This window comes from Balaenoptera acutorostrata, chromosome 5 (assembly GCF_949987535.1).
Source record: "Balaenoptera acutorostrata chromosome 5, mBalAcu1.1, whole genome shotgun sequence".
In the NCBI taxonomy this organism is placed as follows: domain Eukaryota; kingdom Metazoa; phylum Chordata; class Mammalia; order Artiodactyla; family Balaenopteridae; genus Balaenoptera; species Balaenoptera acutorostrata.
In genome coordinates, this window is record NC_080068.1 from 46,482,180 (window position 1) to 46,507,761 (window position 25,582).

General features: G+C 36.8%; 1 protein-coding gene across 1 annotated transcript in view; it reads right to left on the reverse strand.

Moving 5' to 3' along the window:
- CFAP299 (cilia and flagella associated protein 299) overlaps positions 1–25,582 on the reverse strand; it is a 601,825-nt gene that overhangs the window by 529,977 nt on the left and 46,266 nt on the right. The gene's annotated exons all lie outside the window — the stretch shown is intronic.

Sequence of the window (25,582 nt, forward strand, 5' to 3'; positions counted from 1 at the left end):
CTCAGGAAGACTAGGCACGGATTTCCCACATAACCAAGTGACTGCCAATCCAAACAGAGAGCCAGAAATAGAAAACTGGCTTTAACTCAGCGGCTTCTCCAAGCCTATTAAGAACAATGAAGAAAGAGGAGGAAGAGGAAGGGGGCAGGGGAAGGGAGGAAGGAAGGGAGAGAAAGAGGGAAGGAAGAAGGGAAGGAGGGGAAATGGTGAGGGAAGAAGGAGGGAGGGAAACCCTGCAGAGGTGTGGTTCCTCTGCTCTGGAGCCCCACATTCCACTGAGGACTTACCGCATGCCAGATACCATTCCAGGTACAGAGCAGAACATGAAATTTCCTGCCCATGGAGCTCACATTCTAGGAGGAGAGGAGCTAGCAAAAGTACAAAGGAAGTAAAATACCTAGTATGTTAGACAGGGATAAATGCAATACAGAAAAACTTAGTAAGGAACATAAATAAGGGGTGTATAAATTTCAATAGATAGGTCAGGGAAGGTTTCACAGAAGTGAGTTTGGGAACAAACCTGAAGGATGTGAGGGAGTGTGCCATGAGTAAATCTGGGAGATGAGATTTCCAGCAGAAGGCCCTCGGGCTGAACCATATACGGTGTACTGGAGGAACAGCACGGAGGCTAGAATGGCTGGAGTTGGGAAAATGAGGGGTAATGAGATCAAAAAGACAATGGACTAGAGATGTGTTAGAAGAGAAAGAGAAGTGAGCGATAGCTCTTAGATTTTTGGCTGGGGTTACCATATACTAAAATGGAAAAGCCTGCAGGACAAGCCAATCTGGAAGGTACAATCAGGACTTTATGTGTATCAGATATTAAAGAAGATATATGGAGTGAACAATTCCATAGTGAACCTGGAGATCAAGGGAGAGGTCTAAGTTGGAGACTAATAAGTAGGCAGTTGTCAGAGTAGAGAGTGTATTTAAAGCCATGCTCACAAATACAATCATCAAGGATGCAAAGAAGACAAGGAGGAGAAGAAGTTCAAGGACAGCCCTGGAGCACGTCAATATTAAGAAATCAAGAAGATAAGGAGGAACCAGCAAAGGAAATAGAGAATGAACAGACAGAGAAGAAAACCTGGGGAAATCCCAAAACTAAGTAAAGAAAGTGTTGCAAAGTATTGAAAAAGATCAGCTGTGTTGAATGCTGCTGTAAGTCAACTAAGATGAGAACTAAGAATTAGCCATTGGATTTGTTTGTTTATTGTCTTCTCTCCTGCTATAATGTAAACATCATTATGGTAGGAAGTTTTATCCTGCCTTAGTCATTAGTAAATTCTGAGGGACTAGAACAGTGTCTGGTACATAATTCATGTTCAATAAATGCATATTAATAAATGAATGAATCTCTGTTGTGAATATAAACATAAAAATAAAAAATAAAATGAAAAATGTTTTATGATGGTGAAATGCTTGTAAACATTGTTAGATAGAAAAAAGTAGAACTTTGCTATAAACCTTCAGGTTCTACATAGCACCAATTTAACTACAAAATGCAGAGAGAGTTGATAGTACACAGGAAAGAAAACTTGGAAATAAAACAAAAATTTGCATCCCTAATTTTTGCTTTAGCATCCAAATTACTTGTTTTACCTAAACCTTGCATATTTACAAACATGGCCATTTTACATAATGTTTTGCAATGACACATCACAAATTACGGCTCTTAATCCCAAATCAGCTTCTTCCAAAAAGCAATATTTAATTCTATTGGAAGACACTGAAGAACTCCACTAGAATTACATTAGTTGTTCAACATTTCACAGCCCGCTTGAAATCAAGCAGGACCCTGTGGGGCCCTCCCAGGTACAAAAGCCTTTTCATGTCCCCACTTTCATTTGTAGGGAAAAGACTTCAGCCTCCTAAACCTTTCCTGAGTTTCAAAGGTCAGATTCAAACAGTTACTAAGCAGGGAAGTGAAGGAATGCAGAAACAAAGGAAAAGCAGTCAAACAATAGTGCAGCAATAAGGTCCTAGCTCCTCCTCAAGGGATGTACCTAACTATCTTTGAGTTCTTCTGCAGGAAGTAAGGACTCCACCCAGGTGGAGGATGGTAGCTCCAGGCTGAGCACAAGATCCCTGGAGCACCGCCCTGTTACCTCACTGCCAACCAATCAGAAGAAAATCATACACCCTGCAGTCCGCACCCCAAATTCTGCCTTTAAAACCTCTTTCTTGAAAACCATCACGGAGTTCGGGTGTTTTTAGCATGAGTTGCCTGTTCTCCTTGCTTGGCCCTCACAATAAACCTTTCTCAGCTCCAAATTCTGGCATTTCGGTTTGTTTGGCCTTACTGTGCATCAGTCACACAAACTTGGATTTAGCAACATGCTCACACTCTTAAAATCAAATTTTAGACTCACACTATAATAGTCAATATGAGTCTATACTCTCTGAATACTACTATAATATTTTCCATGAGGCAGAGTCTATAGTTCAAAATGACATAAAATTTCAGCACTATAGCCACCAAAATAAATTAACAAGTGAAAATGTTGATGGCATAGTAAAAGTACAACAGTAACATGTCATTAAATGAAGTTAGAGCAGAAACATTTCTAAGAAGTTCCTACTTAGATTTTATCCTGAGATATATAGGTATTTCTATAACTTACCAATAATATAATTATCATATTATCAAAGATACAAATTCAACATATATTTTCTCACCAATTTTTAGGCAAAAGAATATTTGAGTCTTTCAATTAAATGTGTCCCATTGTTTCAACAAGTCTAATGGAGAGTCATCTTATTCAGATAAATAACTCTAGAGCAGTTAGTTGGTCCCAGCTGATGACTGATTTTATAATATTAGTTGAATATTGGGTGGGATGCAAGGAAACCTACCAGAATTTTCCTAGGCAATTTGCCAGAGAGAATTCTTGTCAAGAAAAACAGTGCTGTGATTTCAACTTTGAACCCTGAACTGTACATTGTGTGAACATGTCAAATACTCATCCCCCAAATAACCTCATGCTCTTTCTAAAAATCTTGCCAAATGCAATGAATCTGATTTAGTGGAAAAAAAATTTTAAGGCCAAGAAAAATATACACGTTGTATATGGAGTGTCAGTAATTCCGGAAATATTAGTTTACCTCTATTTATGATTTCACTTTAAAAGAATGCAGTGTTGTTTCTGCTGAAAATTTTTTACCATAATTAATTCATTTTTCTCCCAAGGAAACATTTTCTTCATATGTTACTACATTTGTACATTATTTTCTTAGAGTAATTAATTCAGCTTTTTCAAACATGATGCTATTAAGGTCAAGGTTTCAGATTTTGCACCCTCAGCCATTCCTCATTCCCAGGCGGATCACTTAAATTATTAAAATTACACGCTGGGACCTAAATCCTGCCCACATCACTTTATAGAATACAGATAAAAATGGTCCCTGCCTGTTTTCAATATAAAATAGACTTTTTATAAAAAGATGTTGGATGGATAGGAATAGTGGAAGAATGAAAATAGAAATTTTATGGAATTAAGAATCAAACTAGAACTAAAAGGACAGTCATTAATGGGAAGTTCTGTGATACAGAGCCAAGGAATAGCATCAGAACAGGTGTCTGAAGTAACAAAACAGGAGTAAGTTTGGCTGTTCAACAAACTGCTAAAAATGCATCCCTTCAGTTTCTGTTGTTTTTTTTTGGGGGGGGGGGGAAACACCTGCATATTAACCTTACTAATTATTGTCCAAGAAATGTAAAGTTCAAATGAAGACTTATCCTCTAAAATCACCTGATGATTCTTATTTTTATTTCATAATATCTAATATATGGCAACTAGTCGCTATTTAATAACCATCTGTGAATAAATATAAACAGACCAAAAAAACACATCAGGAAACTAAAGCAACAATGAAAAATAAAATTTGAATCTGCTATTTAATATAAAAACATAAAGAGTGTGACTTCCCCTGCCCTTTTATACAAGTTATAATCATTATAGGTAGTTGAAATAAAAACAAAATGTCCTAAATGCCTTCACCCACATATTATAATGTATCTTTATATCTTGTTTAGATACCTAAATTGCTGTTTAATGCAGTACCTTGATTTGGGAAAGGAAAAACTACACAAATGGTGGCAACTACCTCCTATAGAAGAGTAGGTCTTAATCTTACAAGGGTCACAAACTCTTTGAAGACTGAATTTTAAAACAATGAGCCCTTTCTACAGAAATGTGCACATCTTACACAAAATAGCATACCCAATTTGAGGACTGTTCATGCCATTCATTGGAACCTGAAAAGGTCCATTAGATGCAGACTAAGAGAACTTTCTATAGAGGAGATGACAGTAAAGTTACAGATTTGTTATTAACTTTAAAAAGCCAAGAAAGATTAATTATATCAGTGCATAGTATAACATCCCACATATTGTAGAAACCACACAAATTATTTTCAACTTATATTTCCCAAGCTAAAATTGGTTTTAATAGGCATTAATAGACTAAAACTTATTAATTGGTGATATGCAAAGTAAAATAAAATGAAATATATTAGAGAGGAATTACGTAGTTAAATAAATTTGGATTATTTAATTATGTAGAATTATATAGTTAAATGCTAGATTAAACAAAGTTAAGCAAGAATTTCTTTACTACATAACTTTTGAGAGTTGTTACTATGTAAATATACAAAAATGGGATAGATTATGTACCATTTTCTCAACTTATTTTGACCATGGAGCCCCCTTTTCCTCAAAACACCTGTTACCTGTTGCTGGAAATTACTTACGACGGGTGTGGTAAGAGCTACAATTGCTTTTATTAATACTGAATTTTGAATAGAAATAAATCTACATTTAATTTACATTTTATTCCTCTTCAAAGAAACCAAGATATCAGAATAAAAGAAAAATAATATACCTGAGCAGATTTCTTAGAAAATTTCTTTAGATCAAAACATGAGAGAAATTCAGAGGTAAGGCAGGGTCACAGGTAACAGTAAGGCAGGCTGAGCCCAGCAGACAGGGACCCTGCTAAGAGGGTGAGGGTAGAATATTCAGCCCACATACTGTGGGGCTAGAGCAGCCCTAAAAATGGCACCTTTTTACAATTCTTCCCCCAGTGGGAGTGTTTTCCTCTACTTTTCACAGACACTGTGTGTATTAGCAGGAACCCTGAAGCAAGGATACAGATACTGAGAAACAGAAACTAATTTTTTAAATGTTATATTCGGTTTTGGAACACATTTTGCACTTCTTTCAATAAGCATCCCAAATTTCTTACCATTAATAAGTGAAACAAAATGAGAAAGAAACTTAATGAAAGCAAAAATGACAAGAAATAAAATATTGCCCTACTGGCCAATGAACTTGACCCTACTCCCATACCTTACACCTGACTGAAGATGGAGACTATTTTGTAGTTCCTCTGCTCAGCAGAGTGGCACTGATATTACCCCCATCTACAGCACTTTATCTCTGATTTATATTTTATAAGTAATAAGTGGGGCAGATGAGTGGTAGTTAAGCTAGAATGAAACAAGGAAGAGGTAAATGAACTATTAGGTAACTGATGTTGAAGTAAAAATTGTAACACTGTCTGATTGATTAAATGCATGCAGAGGAGAGGTTTAAAACAATTATGTTATAAATAAAGGAAAATAAAAGGATTAAATGGTAGGTAAGGCTTCTATATTTAACTCAAATGAGAAAAATGATAATAGCAGCCGATTGTGATAAATTACATATATATCAATATAATTAATCTAGAGCAACCAGCAAAAAGCTATGCAAAAAGACACACTCAAAAACAATACAGATGCTGGACACCCTATGCCAAACAACAGTCAAGACAGGAACACAACCCCACCCATTAGCAGAGAGGCTCCTTAAAATCATAATAAGGTCACAGACACCCCAAAACACACCATCAGATGTGGACCTGCCCAACAGAAAGACAAGATCCAGCCTCATCCACCAGAACACAGGTACCAGTCCCCTCCACCAGGAATCATACACAACCCACTGAACCAACCTTAGCCACTAAGGGCAGACACCAAAAACAACGGGAACTACGAACCTTCAGCCTGCGAAAAGGAGACCCCAAACACAGTAAGTTAAGCAAAATGAGAAGACAAAGAAACAAACAGCAGATGAAGGAGCAAGGTAAAAACCCACCAGACCTAACAAATGAAGAGGAAATAGAGAGTCTACCTGAAAAAGAATTCAGAATAATGATAGTAAAGATGATCTAAAATCTTGGAAATAGAATGGAGAAAATACAAGAAACGTTTAACAAGGACCTAGAAGAACTAAAGAGCAAACAAACAATCATGAACAACACAGTAAATGAAATTTAAAATTCTCTAGAAGGGATCAATAGCAGAATAACTGAGGCAGAAGAACGGATAAGTGACCTGGAAGATAAAATAGTGGAAATATCTACTGCAGAGCAGAATAAACAAATATGAATGAAAAGAATTGATGACAGTCTCAGAGACTGCTGTGACAATATTAAATGCACCAACATTCGAATTATAGGGGTCCCAAAAGAAGAAGAGAAAAAGAAAGGGACTGAGAAAATATTTGAAGAGATTATAGTTGAAAACTTCCCTAATATGGGTAAGGAAATAGTTAATAAACTCCAGGAAGCACAGAGAGTCCCATACAGGATAAATCCAAGGAGAAACACGCCAAGACACATATTAATCAAACTATCAAAAATTAAATACAAAGAAAAGATATTAAAAGCAGCAAGGGAAAAACAACAAATAACACACAAGGGAATCCCCATAAGGTTAACAGATGATCTTGCAGCAGAAACTCTGCAAGCCAGAAGGGAGTGGCAGGATATATTTAAAGTGATGAAGGAGAAAAACCTACAACCAAGATTACTCTACCCAGCAAGGATCTCACTCAGATTTGACAGAGAAATTAAAACCTTTACAGACAAGCAAAAGCTAAGAGAATTCATCACCACCAAACCAGCTTTACAACAAATGCTAAAGGAACTTCTCTAGGCAAGAAACACAAGAGAAAGGACAGACCTGCTATAACAAACCCAAAACATTTAAGAAAATGGGAATAGGAACATACATATCGATAATTACCTTAAATGTAAATGGATTAAATGCTCCAACCAAAAGACACAGACTGGCTGAATGGATACAAAAACAAGACCCATATATATGCTGTCTACAAGAGACCCACTTCAGACCTAGGGACACATACAGACTGAAAGTGAGGGGATGGAAAAAGATATTCCATGCAAATGGAAATCAAAAGAAAGCTGCAGTAGCAATTCTCACATCAGACAAAATAGACTTTAAAATAAAGACTATTACAAGAGACAAAGAAGGACACTACATAATGATCAAGGGATCAATCCAAGAAGAAGGTATAACAATTGTAAATATTTATGCATCCAACATAGAAGCACCTCAATACATAACGCACACACTAACAGCCATAAAAGGGGAAATCGACAGTAACACAATCAGAGAAGGGGACTTTAACACCCCACTTTCACCAATGGACAGATCATCCAAAATGAAAATAAATGAGGAAGCACAAGCTTTAAGTGATACATTAAACAAGATGGACTTAATTGATATTTATAGGACATTCCATCTAAAAACAACAGGATAAATTTTCTTCTCAAGTGCTCATGGAACATTCTCCAGGACAGATCATATCTTGGGTCACAAGTCAAGCTTTGGTAAATTTAAGAAAATTGAAATCATAACAAGTATCTTTTCTGACCACAATGCTATGAGACTAGATATCAAATACAGGAAAAAATCTGTAAAAAATACAAACACATGGAGGCTAAACAATACACTACTTAATAACCAAGAGATCACTGAAGAAATCAAAGAGGAAATCAAAAAATACCTAGAAACAAATGACAATGAAAACATGATGACCCAAAACCTATGGGATGCAGCAAAAGCAGTTCTAAGAGGAAATTTTATAGCAATACAATCCTACCGTAAGAAACAAGAAACATCTCAAATAAACAACCTAACCTTACACCTAAAGCAATTAGAGAAAGAAGAAAAAAAAACCCCAAAGTTAGCAGAAGGAAAGAAATCATAAAGATCAGATCAGAAATTAATGAAAGAGAAATGAAGGAAATGATAGCAAAGATCAATAAAACTAAAAGCTGGTTCTTTGAGAAGATAAACAAAATTGATAAACCATTAGCCAGACTCATCAAGAAAAAAAGGGAGAGGACTCAAATCAACAGAATTAGAAATGAAAAAAGGGGAAGTAAAAACTGACACTGCAGAAATACAAAGGATCATGAGAGATTACTACAAGCAGCTATATGCCAATAAAATGGACAACCTGGAAGAAATGGACAAATTCTTAGAAAAGTACAACCTTCCAAGACCGAACCAGGAAGAAAGAGAAAATATGACCAGACCAATCACAAGCACTGAAATTGAGAATGTGATTAAAAATCTTCCAACAAACAAAAGCCCAGGACCAGATGGCTTCACAGGCGAATTCTATCAAACATTCAGCGAAAAGCTAACACCTATCCTTCTCAAACTCCTCCAAAAAATTGCAGAGGAGGGAACACTCCCAAACTCATTCTATGAGGCCACCATCACCCTGATACCAAAACCGGACAAAGATGTCACAAAAAAAGAAAACTACAGACCAATATCACTGATGAACATAGATGCAAAAATCCTCAACAGAATACTAGCAAACAGAATCCAACAGCACATTAAAAGGATCATACACCATGATCAGTGGGGTTTGCCCTAGGAATGCAAGGATTCTTTAATATACGCAAATCAATCAATTTGATACACCATATTAACAAACTGAAAGAGAAAAACCATATGATCATCTCAATAGATGCAGAGAAAGCTTTTGACAAAATCCGACATCCATTTATGATAAAAAAAACTGTAGAAAGTAGGCATAGAGGGAACTTACCTCAACATAATAAAGGCCATATATGACAAACCCACAGCCAACATCATACTCAATGGTGAAAAACTGAAACCATTTCCACTAAGATCAGGAACAAGACAAGGTTGCCCACCCTCATCACTATTATTCAACATAGTTTTGGAAGTTTTAGCCACAGCAATCAGAGAAGAAAAAGAAATAAAAGGAATCCAAATCAGAAAAGAGGAAGTAAAGCTGTCACTGTTGGGAGATGACATGCATGATACTATACATAGAGAATCCTAAAGATGCTACCAGAAAATTACTAGAGCTAATCAATGAATTTGGTAAAGTAGCAGGATACAAAATTAATGCACAGAAATCTCTTGCATTCCTATACACTAATGATGAAAAATCTGAAAGTGAAATTAAGAAAACACTCCCGTTTACCATTGTAACAAAAAGAATAAAATACCTAGGAATAAACCTACCTAAGGAGACAAAAGACCTGTATGCAGAAAATTATAAGACACTGATGAAAAAACTTAAAGATGATACAAATAGATGGAGAGACATACCACATTCTTAGATTGGAAGAATCAACACTGTGAAAATGACTATACTACCCAAAGCAATCTACAGATTCAGTGCAATCCCTATCAAACCACCACTGGCATTTTTCACACAACTAGAACAAAAAGTTTCACAATTTGTATGGAAACACAAAAGACCCCAAGTAGCCAAAGCAATCTTGAGAAAGAAAAACGGAGGTGGAGGAATCAGGCTCCTGGACTTCAAACTATACTACAAAGCTACGGTAATCAAGACAGTATTGTACTGGCACAAAAACAGAAATATAGATCAATGGAACAGGATAGAAAGCCCAGAGATAAACCCACACACATATGGTCACCTTATCTTTGATAAAGGAGCCAAGAATATACGATGGAGAAAAGACACCCTCTTCAATAAGTGATGCTGGGAAAACTGGACAGCTACATGTAAAAGAATGAAATTAGAACACTCCCTAACACCATACACAAAAATAAACTCAAAATGGATTAAAAACCTAAATATAAGGCCAGACACTATCAAATTCTTAGAGGAAAACATAGGCAGAACACTCTATGACATATATCACAGCAAGATCCTTTTTGACCCAACTCCTAGAGAAATGGAAATAAAAACACAAATAAACAAATGGGACCTAATGAAACTTAAAAGCTTTTGCACAGCAAAGGATACCATAAACAAGACCAAAAGACAACCCTCAGAATGGGAGGAAATACTTGCAAATGAAGCAACTGACAAAGGATTAATTTCCAAAATTTACAAGCAGCTCAATAACAAAACAACAAACAACCCAATCCAAAAATGGGCAGAAGACTTAAATAGACATTTCTCCAAAGAAGATATACAGATTGCCAACAAACACATGAAAGGAGGCTCAACATCATTAATCATTAGAGAAATGCAAATCAAAACTACAATGAGATATCATCTCACACTGGTCAGAATGGCCATCATCAAAAAATCTACAAACAATAAATGCTGGAGAGGGTGTGGAGAAAAGGGAACCTTCTTGCACTGTTGGTGGGAATGTAAATTGATACAGCCACTATGGAGAACAGTATGGAGGGTTCTTAAGAAACTAAAAATAGAACTACCATATGACCCAGCAATCCCACTACTGGGCATATACCCTGAGAAAACCATAATTCAAAAAGACTCATGTACCACAATGTTCATTGCAGCTCTATTTACAATAGCCAGGACATGGAAGATACCTAAGTGTCCATCGACAGATGAATGGATAAAGAAGATGTGGCACATATATACAATGGAATATTACTCAGCCATAAAAAGAAACAAAATTGAGTTATTTGTAGTGTGGTGGATGGGCCTAGGGTCTGTCATACAGAGTGAAGTAAGTCAGAAAGAGATAAACAAATACCGTATGCTAACACATATATATGGAATCTAAAAAAAAAAAAAAAATGGTCATGAAGAACCTAGGGGTAAGACAGGAATAAAGACGCAGACCTACTAGAGAATGGACTTGGGGACACAGGGAGGGGGAAGGGTAAGCTGGGACAAAATGTGAGAGTGGTAGTGTATATATGGACATATATACACTACCAAATGTAAAATAGCTAGCGGGAAGCAGTCGCATAGCACAGGGAGATCAGCTCTGTGCTTTGTGACCAGCTAGAAGGGTGGGATGTTGAGGGTGGGAGGGAGACGCAAGAGGGAAGAGATATGGGGATATATGTATATGTATAACTGATTCACTTTGTTATAAAGCAAACACACACACACACACACACACACACACACACAAACAATACAGATAAATCAAAATCAAGTTCTAAAACAGGTTTAAGAAATACATAGGAATATAGGCAAAAGAAAACAAGAAACAAAAAATAAAATGGCAGACTTAAACCCCAACATATCAATACATACATTATATGAAATGGCCTAATATACTTATTTAAAGACAAAGATTGACAGAGTGAATTAAACACCATGGACTAACTATATGCTGTCTAAAGAAACTCACTTTAAATGTAACCATATAGGTCAGCTGGAAGTAAAAGGATTAAAAAAGATATATCATGTAAACATTAATCAAAGGCAAATAGGAGTGGCTCTATTAATATCACATAAAATAGACTTTAGAGCAAAGAAAATTATCAGAAACAGAGAGACACATTATCTAGCTATAAAAGGGTAAATTGACCATGAAGGCATAACAATCCTAAATGGGTGTGAACCAAATAACAGAGCTGCAAGTTATGTGAATCCCAAACTGCTAGAACTGAAAAGAAAAAGAAGTAAATTTCAAAGTATACTTGTAGACTTCAACACTCCTCTCTCAATAATTGATAAAACAATCACCAAACAGAAAATCAGCAAGGACATAGAACTTGACAACATTATCAACCAACAGAATCTCAACATTTATAGAACAGTTCACCCAACAACAGCATAATACACCTTCTTTTCAACTGCCCAAGAAATGTACTCCAAGATAGACTATATTCTGGGCCATAAAACAAGTCTTAACAATTTAAAAGAATTCAAATCACATGCAGTGTGTTCTCCAAAAAGAGATTAAGCTAGAAATCAACAAGAAAGATAATGGGAAAATCTACATACACTTAGGAATTAAACAACACACTTCTAAATAGTAAATGGATAAAAAAAGAAAGTTTCAAGAGAAATTAAAAATACATTGAACAGGATGAAAATGAAAATACATCATCAATTTGTGGGAGACTGCTAATAGTGCTGAGAGAAAAAATTTATAGCGTGAACTTAATGTAGTAGAAATGGGGAAAATTCTCAAATCAATAATTTAAGCTCCCGCCTCAAGAACCTTGAAAAAGAAGAACAAAATAAACCCTGAGCAAGCAGAAGGATGAAAAAAAGTAGAGAGCAGAAATCAATGAAATTGAAACAGCACAGAGAAGCCAGAATGGGCCCACACAAATATAACCAATTGATTTTTGACAGAAGTTCAAAAGCACTTCAATGTAAAAAATTCACCTTTTCCATAAACAATGCTGGACAATTAAACATCCATAAACCAAAAAATAAAACTCACCTAAGTCTCATTCTTTATACAAAAATTAGCTCAAAATAGACCTCATATTAAATGTAAAATATAAAACTATAAAACTTTTGGAAGGAAAAAAAAATCCTGAAGATCTAGGATTAAGCAAAGTGCTCTTAGTCAACACCAAAAAGAAAAAATGATAAATTGGAACTTATCAAAATTAAAATCTTTTGTTCTGCAAGAGATCATATGATAAATGTGAAAAGACAAGCTATAGTCCAGGAGAAAACATTTACAAACCACATATTTACCTAAGGACTAGCCTAAAATATCTAAAGAACTCTCAAAACTCAACAGTTAAAAAAAAAATCCGATTAGAAAATGGGAAAAAGACATGAAGAGACATGTCAACAAAGAAGATATACAGATGGCAAATAAGTACAAAAAAATATGTCCAGCATCATTAGCCAGTAACAATGCCTTAAAACCACAATGAGATACACCTGCTAGAATGGCTGAAATAAAAACTAGTAACACACCCACATGCTGGCAAGGATACAGAAACTCTGGATCTCTCATACTTTGCTGTTGGGAACGTAAAAATGATACAGATACTCTAAAAAGTGTGGCACATTCTTTAAAAACTTAAATGTGACTACCATATAACCCAGCAATTGCACTGCTGGGCATATATCCCAGAGAAATAAAAACTTACATTCACCAAAAAACCTGTACACCCATGTTTATAACAGCCTTATTCGTAACAGCCAAAACAACCCAGATATCCATCAATGGGTAAATGATTAAACAAACAGTGGTACATCCATACCATGAATAACCACCAAGCAATAAAAAAGAATGAACTTTTGATACACACAATGACCTCAATGAAGCTTCAGAGAATTACGCTGAGTGAAAAAAAGCCAATCCCAAGGTTACAAATTGTATTACTCCAGTTATATAACATTCTTGAAATGACAAAATTATAGAAATGAAGAACACATTTGTGGTTGTCAAGGGTTATAAGGAAGGAGTGGTGGTGAGTGGGAGTGGCCATGGCTATAAAAGGGCATCAGGAGGGATCCTTGTAGTGATGGAAATGTTCCGCATCTTGACTACATCAGTGTCAATGTCAAGGCTATGGTGTGTTACAGTTTTGTAGAATGTTGCCATTGAGGGAGAATGGGTAAAGGGTACATGGGATCTCTGTATTATTTCATACAACTGCAAATAAATCTACAAATATCTCAAAATAAAAATTTTAACTGAAGAACATTTACATAAAGAACAATAAATATGCTACCAATCTTTATTACCAACAGAAAATTAAGAGATGCTTGTGGAAATTAATACATGAACCTTAGTTTCTTTATTCAGCTCTATCACCTGTCTTGATTTTATCTGGGTTTTATCTCTGAATTTCGTCTAAAACCAACCTCTTCTGCCAAAGGCCCAGACCAATTCTGTGCTTCTAGCTGGCTGTATTCCACATCGTCTCCCAGCAATGCAATGTGGTCAGAAAGAAAGCAAGAAATTTATGAGCTTTTTAAGTATTTGCTGACCTTTATCTTCTATGCAAAGGTACTATTCTGAATCTTTTTTAAATCCAGTGAATCATGAGTACAGACCTGTCAGAATTGACACCAAACCATGAAAGCCTAGGTAAATATTTAGCAAACAGCTCTGCGGTGGTGGGGGGGGGGGATGGTTGGGGAAGTTTGTGGAGTTTGCCAACTTGTGAACATTCCTGCCACGTTCTATTTCAAGCTACCAATGAACCTGGAAGAGATATGCAGAATTGCCTCTTTTGAGTGAATATATGATACCAAGGATTGAAAAACGAATACTAAGATCCCTAAGATTTTGACCTTCAACCTTTAAAACTTGCGATGAAACTAGGAGGTATGTGTGAATTGAAGTAAACTTATGTGGTGTTAAATTAAGTAAACAAAGAAGCCATCAGACTACAGTGGTACTAATGTCTGGGTGGCCTATGTAAGCAAACCAAAATCTCAGCCTGTAAATGCCTCATGGTTTTGAAATCAAAATGCTAAGCACAACCAATCACAAACAGTCAGCAGGGCTTTAAGCTATAGCCAATCAATAATTTCCTTTCTTTGCTTCTTCATCCTCTCTAGGTAAGTCTTTCCCCTGGCTCCTGTCCAAGGAGTGCTCCTAACCACTTCTGGTTTGGCACTGCCCAATTCAAATCAATTTTTGCTCAAAAACACTTTTAAAATTTTTAATATGTCTCAGTTTATCTTTTAACAGTGGTCACTCAAAATTGGTCACATTTTTTTTTTGAGTATCTCTTGCTTAGTAGCTTTAATGATCAAAGGCAGGTGAGTGCTGCAAGTGTCCTTTTCTACAACTCACCACCAGAATATGTGAAAAACAAAGTTAGCTTCACAATGAATTCCGCCACATGTATAAACATTTATAGCAAGGAAGCACAAACCCAGGTCTGTAAGCGAGATGAAGTCCTCATTTGCTCTTGGGCTCTCCAGGAAGAGCCTCATATTAAAGATTCAGAGACAAACACAGCATTCTGTGGGCGGGATGAGCTGATCTGAGTACCTAGCTGAATCACACAATGGCCCATCCTTTAAGTGTCGGGACAAAGGACTGAAGGAAAGTCAACATATCTGTATCAATCCAAAGGGATCAAGCTGATGGATGCTCCTAATTTTTCTACCCCAACCATGCAAAAGTGGTGGTGCTTTATAGTATCTACCCAATCCACGTAAATTGAAAGCTCCCATTTAATCAATGAAAATTTTTGTCTAAAATCACTTATGCTAGTTAATAAACCCTCTCTTGCAGATTCAGATAATTGTCTCTTTGAATGCTAACTAACTTCCTTTAGTCCATGGATTCCTGATTATGTCATTTCAAATGTTAACAGTTGTGGTTTAAAAACAATTTACAGGACTTCCCTGGTAGTGCAGTGGTTAAGAATCCGCCTGCCAATGCAGGGGACATGGGTTCGAGCCTTGGTCCAGGAAGATCCCACATGCCGCAGAGCAGCTAAGCCCATGCGCCACAACTACTGAGCCTGCGCTCTAGAACCCTCGAGCCACAACTACTGAGCCCGTGTGCCGCAACTACTGCAGCCCGCATACCTAGAGCCTGTGCTCCACAACAAGAGAAGCCACCTCAATGAGAAGCCCGCACACCACAACGAAGAGTAGCCCCCGCTCGCCGCAACTAGAGAAAGCCCGCGTGCAGCAACGAAGACCCAACGTGGCCAATAAATAAATTTATTTATTTAAAAAAAAACAATTTACACATATATATCACACTTTCTATGCATAAGTATTTAAAAGTAACTTACAGACAATACAACAAAAATCACCTTTTAGATCTGTTGCAACATTTTACTTCAGGAAAATGTTGTATTTTTTAAAATGCCAGAATATATGTGGCATAAATGTGCCTTTTTGTTAGGGAAAAGCTCAAAAGACTGAATTAGCTTCAAAGAGCTGAAAATGGCATTTTGGTTCATTTGATTCTCACATTAAATAGTAACCAACCTATTTAAATAATCAGTGTATTTCATAATTTCTTTGAGAAAATTTATTTGAATATGTACTAAATATTATACTACAAATGATAGTAGCTAATATTTATTGAACGTTTACCTAGTGCCAGGCCTTGTACTAAATACCTGACACAATTTACCATCTCATTTAATCCATACAGCAACCCTCTTAGTAGGCATTATCACTTCCCCCATTTTATGTATAAGAAAACTGAGGCTTAGAACTTTTAGTAACTTCTCCATGAATAACCTGTTAAAAAATGATGAAATCAAGGTTCTAACTCAGATATTCTAGTCCCAAACACCTGCTCTTAACCACTACCCAATGTTTTGTATGTTAAACAAGCACTCCAGGCCCTCTCCCTGGAGATTCTGATTCTGCAGGCCTGGGGGACCTAAGAATCTACATTAGCAAGAAGTCCTCCTGTAAGCAGATGTGATAGGGGGTCCCTGGAGAAAGAGAACCAGGCATGGCTTTCTTGACATAAGAGAAGCTATTTTGGGCCTGAGCCATTTTGTGATCTAAGCCGGGCCACGGTGCTTGTCCTTGAACAGATCTCAGTAATTAATGATCCTTAGGGAAGTGAGGGAATTCAGGAACAAAGGAAAAGCAGTCAAGAAACAATAGTTCAGTGATAAAACAGAGTCCTAGTTCCTCCTCAAGGGATATAACATAACAATCTGATACATATCTTTGAGTTCTGCAGGAACTAAGGTCCTCACCCAGGTGAAGAATGAATGATGATGTTGACCTTTCCTGACTTCAGTCAAGCTAGAGCTTGGCCTCTGAAGACCTCTGCCCCACTTCTATGCTGAATTCTCCTCTGCTGAAACCCCTTCATGAATATGCATGATGTTTAGTTTAAAACTTCCCCAATTTTGCCGTTCAGGAAGACATTACTTTGGGAAATATCCCTGGTGTTCTCCTTACTGCTGCAAGTAATAAATACTTCCGCCTCCCGATCTTTGGCTTGGTTGTGCCTTTTGTCTTGACACTCACCAAGGTGACACACCCAGAAGATTCTTATGAACAAGCAAGTTCGGGAAATCCCACACTATGTTATGCTGAATCTCTGAAAATTCTAACATATATGTAACCTAATTTCTAACATATATTAACCTAAATTCATACATTTTATTTGTTTTCTTTACATCTGTATTGGATTATAATTGCTTTACAATGTTGTGCTAGTTTCTACTGTACAACCAAGTGAATCAGCTATATGTATACATATATCCCCATATCGCTTCCCTCTTGAGCCTCCCTCCCACCCTCCCCATCCCATGCCTCTAGGTCATCACAAAGCACGGAGCTGATCTCCCCGTGCTATATGGAATCTTCCCACTAGCTAGCTATTTTACACATGGTAGTGTATACATGTCAATGCTACTCTCTCAATTCGTCCCACCCTCCCCTTCCCCACCTGTGTCCACAAGTCCGCTCTCTACCTCTGCATCTCTATTCCTGCCCTGCCTCTAGGTTCATCAGTACCACTAAATTCATACATTTTAGTTTTTTTGTGTACTTTTTCACCTGAGGATGAAGAACAGCAGATACTTTTTCATCTTTATATATTCTACAACTTTTGAGAAAAACTCCATATTAGAGAACTCCAAATTCCAATATAAAGAAAATATCTAGAGTCTTCCAGAAAACATAGCAAAACATAATGCACTGATCATATTAAAATATACAGTAAAAAAATAAAGGCTAATAACTTTTTTTCCCTTTCATAATTCCTTTTAAAAAATAACTGAAATAATCTCTATTAAATAAGCATTGAATACGTTCAGGTAAAGAAATGTGGAAACAGTCAACATGAAACAAGTCTAATATTTTTAAAAAGTCAAGTAACAAGAAGAAAACTGACAGCCCTAGGAACTCTGTTAAACCGTCTTTGGTTGTGTTGGGGAGGAAGTATCATTTTCCCTCCACCTTTCCAGGTTCTCAGTTGAGATCATCTATAATAAAACACAGATTAACAGGAGAAAACAAACAGACACTTAATACTATGTATACCTTTTATAAATATGGGAGATACCCAGGAAAACTGAGTACCCAGGAAATGGCCCAAGCACTGCCTTAAATACCATCTCCACCTAAAGACAAAAATGTTGGGGTAGGGGAGCCAGTTATGGGAAATCATCAGGCAAAGCACAATAAACAAGACTAACGCTGTTATACAGATTTAAGTCATAGCCTTCTCCATTGATAAGAGTTTCTAGAGATTTGGTCATCCTCCTCCTCCTGTTACAGCAGGGAGACACCCTTACAAATGGAGATTTCCCTTATAACTGTCAATGTCTCTTACTTCTATTCAGTTTTCAAAGCTTTTCTGTTTCTTAAAAAATAACCAGGTAAAGATAATCCTTATGCCAAACAGGCATATTTTGGGGTGGCAAAATCTGCTCCCCTTCCCTTCCCTTCAGTGGTCAATTTTATTAAATATATTGATGTTATCAAAATTTTAATATACATAGCTGTTGACTAAATGATCCTTTTCTGTGTGTTTAGATAAAAATCCAACTTCATCTATAACTTTAAATACACACACACACTTGAAGCATTTCTAGTGAGCCCAGCTTTCATCAAGCATTTTTACCAGTCTTTTTTTCACTTTAACCTAAGAGTCTGATATTTTTACACAAGACTATAATCATTCCCCAGTGTGAAATCACTCCCCAGGCCATTCAGTGGCTTAACTGGCAACACCGCCTTTTTACTAACAACTCCACAATAAAGGAAATGTTTTTAAACAATGAATATGTAACAAGGCAGCATGTGATTAAAATTCAGTACATTATCTCTCTCGAATTTTATTACTGCAGGTGCAGAAAACAACTGTTCAGAGGCTTGCTAGGGGCAAGGTTCCCTTTCATTAAAAACAATTCTGTTTATACACCTGTTTTACAAGGATTCTAAATGAAAAGACCTAGGAACAGATAATGGAACAAGAAAACAACACTAAACATTTTCTTCACAAAGCCTGAATCAGTTCTCCCCAAGGACAAGAAAGGGTGAGAATAATCCTTGGTCTAGCAAAGGTATCCCCAGAGCTATGTAAGTGTGTTCTCAGAAATTTATCTGTAGTAGTAAATAACAGGAAAATATTTTTTATTATCCCCCAATGGAGAAATAATTACCAGGAGTAACAGCTAAGCATTTTCTCTGTGCCATTTGTTATACAGTTATCCTTTTCAATTCAACAGGTATGTATTAAGCAGCTATTATTCATTCAACAAATATTTATTGAGAGCCTACTGTATGTCCTCAGTGTACAATGTGAAAAAAAAAATCATGTGAGAAACTATGGGCTAGGCCTTGCAAGAGGTAAAAAATGACTAATAAATAAAACAGTGTCCAGGAACAGATGGTACCATTCCTTCCAAACAATCCATGGACAAAGTGCTGATTCTGGCTAGACTGCCCCTAGAGTGTGTAGGGTCCCTGTCTATATAAACTAGTTGATTAAATAATGTATTTTAAAAATTCATGAGTCTATATGATGTCTAGTGATTGATAACAATTTAGTAAAATGGGTAGAAAACAGGTACTTCAGTATTTTTGTATTGTCCAATCAGTGTATGTGAAACCAAGTACCCCTAAAACCAAGTTTCTCTGTCAGGTTTACAATTAACTTCTTTATCCAAAACTTTATTCTCTTTCTTGCCCTGCCCTCTGTTCCCATCAGGATTGAGAAATATCAAAGAAAAAGAAGGGTTGAAACCAAGCAGGACCATGCAGGGCCTTCCCAGGTATAAAAGCCCCTCTTTGTCCCCAGTTTCTTATTTGTAGAAAAAAGCTTTAGTCTCCTAGGCCTCCCCTGAATTCCAAAGAGCAGACTCAAGCAGTTACTAATTAGGGAAGTGAGGGAATGCAGAAACAAAGAAAAAGCAGTTAAGCAAGAAAAGTAGCTTAAACAATAATTCAGTGATAAAACAGAGTCCTATTCCTCCCCAAGGGATATACATAACAATCTGATGCATATCTTTGAATTGTTCTACAGAAACTAAGATCCCCCTGCCACCCAGGTAGAGGTCAGGACACACTGACCACAAGCACCAGACCCTAAACTGGTTAGAACCAGAAGGTTGATGGTTAAGATTCCTAAAACATCACCCCGTTACCTCAGCACCAATGAATCAGAAGAACGTCCTTGAGCTGCAACTCTCACCCCAAATGTTGCTTTTAAAACACCCTTCCCTGACAGCCATCAGGGAGTTCAGGTCATTGAGCATAAGCCACCCATTCTCCTTGCTTGGTGCCTGCAATAAATGCTATACTCTCCTTCACCACAACCCATTGGTGTCAGTAGATTGGCTTGGCTGCGTGGTGGGCAAGCAGACCCAAGTTCAGTCCAGTAACAGATGTGACAATTCCTCCTAATGTCTAGGTAGCATCCCCTCTTGAACAAGTCCAGGAACTATCTCTTTGTGTTCTTTATTATCAAGTATGCTATTCTTGGTTAATTTCCTATCCCCTTCAGCAAGAAAAAGTTAGCAGCACTATTACTACTCATAATGCCATGACTCTTTGGCACTTGTTTGTATTGAAACAATATACACCTTCTTGCCTCTGCACTTCCCTAATACCAGTTCTTTCATGCTAATTACATCATTCCTTAGGAACCTGCCTCATCCCTCATGCCACTCGTGAATGCTGGCATGGCATCCAGTGACATTCAAAAGATGATACTTGCTTTACTGATGATAACCACAAAAGCAAGTCTTACCCAGAGCATGCAGGAAAGTGTGAATGATAATTCCTTTTCTGGTCATGTTAAATTTACCTTTGGATTTTTATACCACAGAACAAACATCTTTCAATAGTGCTTCTTCCTGAAGTCTTCTGGTTATAATCACTGCATTCATAGAATGTGGATTCTTTTGAAACCACAACCCTGCCTCCCACACACTGCCACTAGTGTCCTGGTTAGGGGAAGAGCCATGGTCTGCAAGAGAAGAGTCCCACCAGAGTAAGGAATGTCCCTCTTTTCCAACATGGCTTAAGATTGACCAGGAGAACATGCATCTACATAGATCAGAGACGAGAGAGGATATCAATCAGTAGGGCCCACTGGTGTTGAGAGCAATGATTTCTAAAGTTCTCAGAGGTAGGGGCATGCCCACTTTGGAGGAACATCTGCAGAGAGGTGGGTGGCTGCCCTGGATGCCAGCAGTGGGAGGGGTGGGCGGGGGTGGGTAGTGCTGAGAGTAGAGTAGACTCAAGGCAGCATCACAGTTGGAATACACTGACAATGCCTACACCTGCCTAAATGGTTCAAGCACAAGGTTCTTTCAGTCTCCCAGAGCCCTGAATTTGTTCACTGACCTGCATGGGTGAGTCACCAATAATCTGTATGTCAGTACCGTTCTTGTGACTCAATCTTGCCCAATCAGAGAAAGAATTACTGCACCAGTGAGAAGAGGGATCTTCCCAGCAGACTGCCCCCCAGAACCCCAGCCCAGCCATGGTGGGCTGAAGTGACCCCAAAAGCTCAAGTCCCAGAGCTCCCGTGACATCTAATTGGCTTCATCCTCAAGGTAGAGAGTTGGAGAGCTCCCCCAGCAGGAAACACAGGGACTGCAGCCCACACAGTCCAGAACTTGCCAGGTTCTGCTCCAGAACACACCACTGGTCTTAACAGGTCCCAGGAACCAGAAGAGGACTCCAAACATTTGAGGAAAGGGCTTCTGGCAACCAAACTTAGCTGGGTGTCCTATATTTTTATTTGCTACATTTGGCAATCCCAACTATATCAGGCTATTCTAGGGATCACCAATAGTCCAGTTATTATGCCATGATTTCTCCATCATTAATTTTGATTAATTTTTGTCATCTAGAATATTTTTTTGATGGTCTGAATATTTTTCGTTGCATTTGATTCCAGAAGCTCTGAAATCCAGCCCATCATAATCCAGTTAAATTTTCAGAGTTCCTTTTCTCCTTTCTGTTCATTTATTCAGGAAACATTTACTGAGAGACTATTCTTGCCTGGCACTGTGCTCTCTTCTTTTTCCACTGTTTTCTTATTGTCTTTTTTACCCCCAGTTTTATTGACATATAATTGACACACAGCACTGTATAAGTTTAAGGTGTACAGTGTAACAGCTTGAATCACATATATCATGAAATGATTGTCACAGCAATTTAACATCCATCATCTCATATAGATACAAAAAAAAGAAAAAGAAAAAGAAAAAACACTTGTCTCCTTGTGATAAGAACTCTCAGGATTTACTCTCTTAACAACTTTCAAATATATAACACAGCAGTGTTAGCTGTAGTCATCGTGTTGTACATCACATCCCTAGGACTTATTTATAACTGGAAGTTTGTACCTTTTGACCACTTTCCTCCAATTCTCCCTCCCACTTCCACCCAGCTCTGGCAACCACAAATCTGATCTCTTATACTATGAGTTTGCATTTCTTCTTTTTCTTTTTCCTTTTTTTTTTTTCTTTTTTGGTTTTAGATATAAGTGAAATTATACAGTATTTGTCTTTCTCTGTCTGCTTATTTCACTTAGCATAATGTCCTCTAGGTCCATCCATGTTGTCACAAAAGGCAGGATTTCCTTCTTCTTAATGGCTGAATAATACTCCATTACATATACCACTTTTCATTTCCTTTGAACATACTCCCAGATATGGAATTGCTGGATCATGATAGTTCTATTTTTAATTTTTTGAGGAATCTTCATACTGTTTTCCATACTGACTGTACCAGTTTACAATCCCACCAATATTTCACGGGGGTTCTCCTTTTCTCCACATTCTCACTAGCATTTGTTATCTCTTTTTGGTGATAGCCATTCTAAGTGGCATGAGCTGATATTTCATTGTGGTATTTATTTATATTTCCCTAATAATTAGTGATGCTGAGCACCTTTTCAAATACCTGTTGACCATTCATATAGCTTCTTTGGAAAATGTCTATTCAGGTCCTTTGCCCATTTTAAATTAGATTATCATTTCTTTTTATTTTTTGCTATTGAGTTGCATGAGATTTTTATATATTTAGGATATTAACACCTTATCAAATATATGTTTTGCAAATATTTTTCCCATTCTGTAGGTTGTCATTTTATTTTGTTGATAATTTCTTTTGCTGTGCAGAAGCTTTTTAGTTTGATGTAGTCTCACTTGTTTATTTTTTATTTTGTTGCTTGTGCTTTAGGTGTCATATCCAAAAAATCATTGCAAAGACTTAAGAAGCTTTTTTCCTATGTTTTCTTAGTTGGAGTTTCATGATTTCAGACCTTACATTTAAGTCTTTAATACATTTCCAATTCATTTTTGTGAGTGGTATGATACAGGAGTATCCAGTTGTGTTCTTTTACATGTAAATATCCAGTTTTCCCAGCACCGTCTATTGAAGAGATTGTCTTTTTTTTTTTTTTAAAGGCTTTATTGAATTTGTTACAATATTCTTTCTGTTCTATGTTTTGGTTTTTTGGCTGTGAGGCATGTGCTATCTTAGCTCCCTGACCAGGGATCGAACCCACACCCCCTGCATTGGAAGGTTAAGTCTCAACCACTGGACTGCCAGGGAAGTCCCGAAGAGAGTATCTTTTCTCCATAGAGTATTCTTGGCTCCCTTGTCAAAAATTAGTTCACAACATAGAATATTTCTTAAAATAATGTTTTCAAGAAGGGCACATACGTAAGAATGTGTTAGTAGATGATCAGTATGTTTGTCTGGTATACATATACAGTACAAGTATCCAGGCAGAAAAAAATAGGTTCTCTACATGAAAATGTGTAAATGACTGTGAAGGCTATTTTATATACATTTTTATGTATATAAAATGTATATTGATCATCTACTAATACTTTATCCTATCTAATTACCCACATGGCCAGGGCAGGGTATCAGCTGCCTGAAGACTATATCTTACTTATCAGTAAGTAAGATACCTGGTGTTCAGTCCTGGTACAGGGTACTTACTCAATAAAAACTGGTGGAATAAATAATTGAGTTAGTTAACTCCTTTCTCCGAGGAAAAGTAAAAAGCTGAAAAAGTGCAAGGCCCTGCAAGTAATCTCATTTGTAAGAAACTTAGGTTCTATGTATGAAGGTCCTGGGAGATGCAGTTAGAAATGCAGCTCACTAACCATGCTGTGGAGGGCTAAGCTGAAGATTTTTTTCTTAATTTGGGTAGCACTGGAAAAACCAATGCTTTTAGATTAGTAAGGAGGAAAACTATTTATTTCCTAAACTACAGAGGACTGTTTTCCATCAGGTATGTAATACCAGAGACTTTATAGGACACTGAATTGTGGTGGATAGTTATGAGTACAAATTCAATGGAATGAGAGTGTCATTCCAGAATCATTGTATTCTCTGTTTCCTTAAACCTCGGCCAGCTTTAAGCAAGGCAGCATTTTTTCACTCTTTTAGTATTTAGGGAAAAAATCACATGCTCTTTCATAATAGTACACCAGCCCTTGGGACTGCTGTATTCACATTTTTGTATTTTATCTCATTAAGACAGGAAAAAAAACGACTTTGGCATTCACTTCTCTAAGTCTTACTAATGAATGATCTCTTAGTGAACTATACTAAATAACTGTTCTTATCACATGGACTTTTGCTGACAACCATAATGTCTAAAATTAATTTATACATAGAATTTAGTTTCCAAAAACCCTTTCATATATAGTGACCTTTTTTGAAATGCTGGGATAAAGTAGAAGGATGAAGAAGACTAATTAGAATGGTAGGGTTCTTTGTTCTTATTGTTGTTGTTTTGTTTTGCTTTTGTGTAAAAGATGCCTTTGAGAATTGGATAAAAACTACTGACTCACCCACAACAAGATCTGCATATAATATCATGGAGTTCCCAGACCCTCTAAAGGCCATTCATGGAATCCCCTCTTTAAGGAGTTTGGGGAACACAGGTTCAAAACCTGATTTGGTCTACATTAAATTATTTTCTATTTTTTTTCCTACTTATCTTTCTTATCCAAACATTTTAAATAAGAGAAAGACAAGACAGAGGGAAATAAAAATTCATGGGACTATAAGATAAGTAATCAGTAAGTGCTAATTATTTAGAAAGCTACTGTACCAAGACCACAAAATGTCATAAAGTAGATATATCAGTCTCCTAATTTCTCAACATGGAAATCAGTTTGAATTAAAACTGGTCTAAAATCTAATTTCTGTTATTTATTCCGCAAATGCCTATGACAATCTACAAAGTACCATGCTAGGGATTATGGAGAAAGCAAAGGACTAAAACATAGTCTATGTTCTCAAGGAGACTATAATCTAATAGAAGCTCTAAAAGCCTTACATAAGTAATGATAATGCAAGACTGAATGTGATTTGTCATGAGCAAAATACAGATAATGTGACAATATGTCATAAGCTCCCAAAAGAAGAGAAGAATAGGGCTATTCTTGGAAGATTATATATATATCTTATCTTATCATATATATCATGGAAGATTTCATGAAGTGTCGCAGTTGGGCTTTGAATAATGGATAGGATTCTACAGCATATGAGGAGGTTAAGAAAGACAGGTGCCTGGCACGAAGCAGCCCCAACACATGGTTATTCAACAAACAAAGGAATATGAAAAGGCAAAGAAGCAGGGCAGTC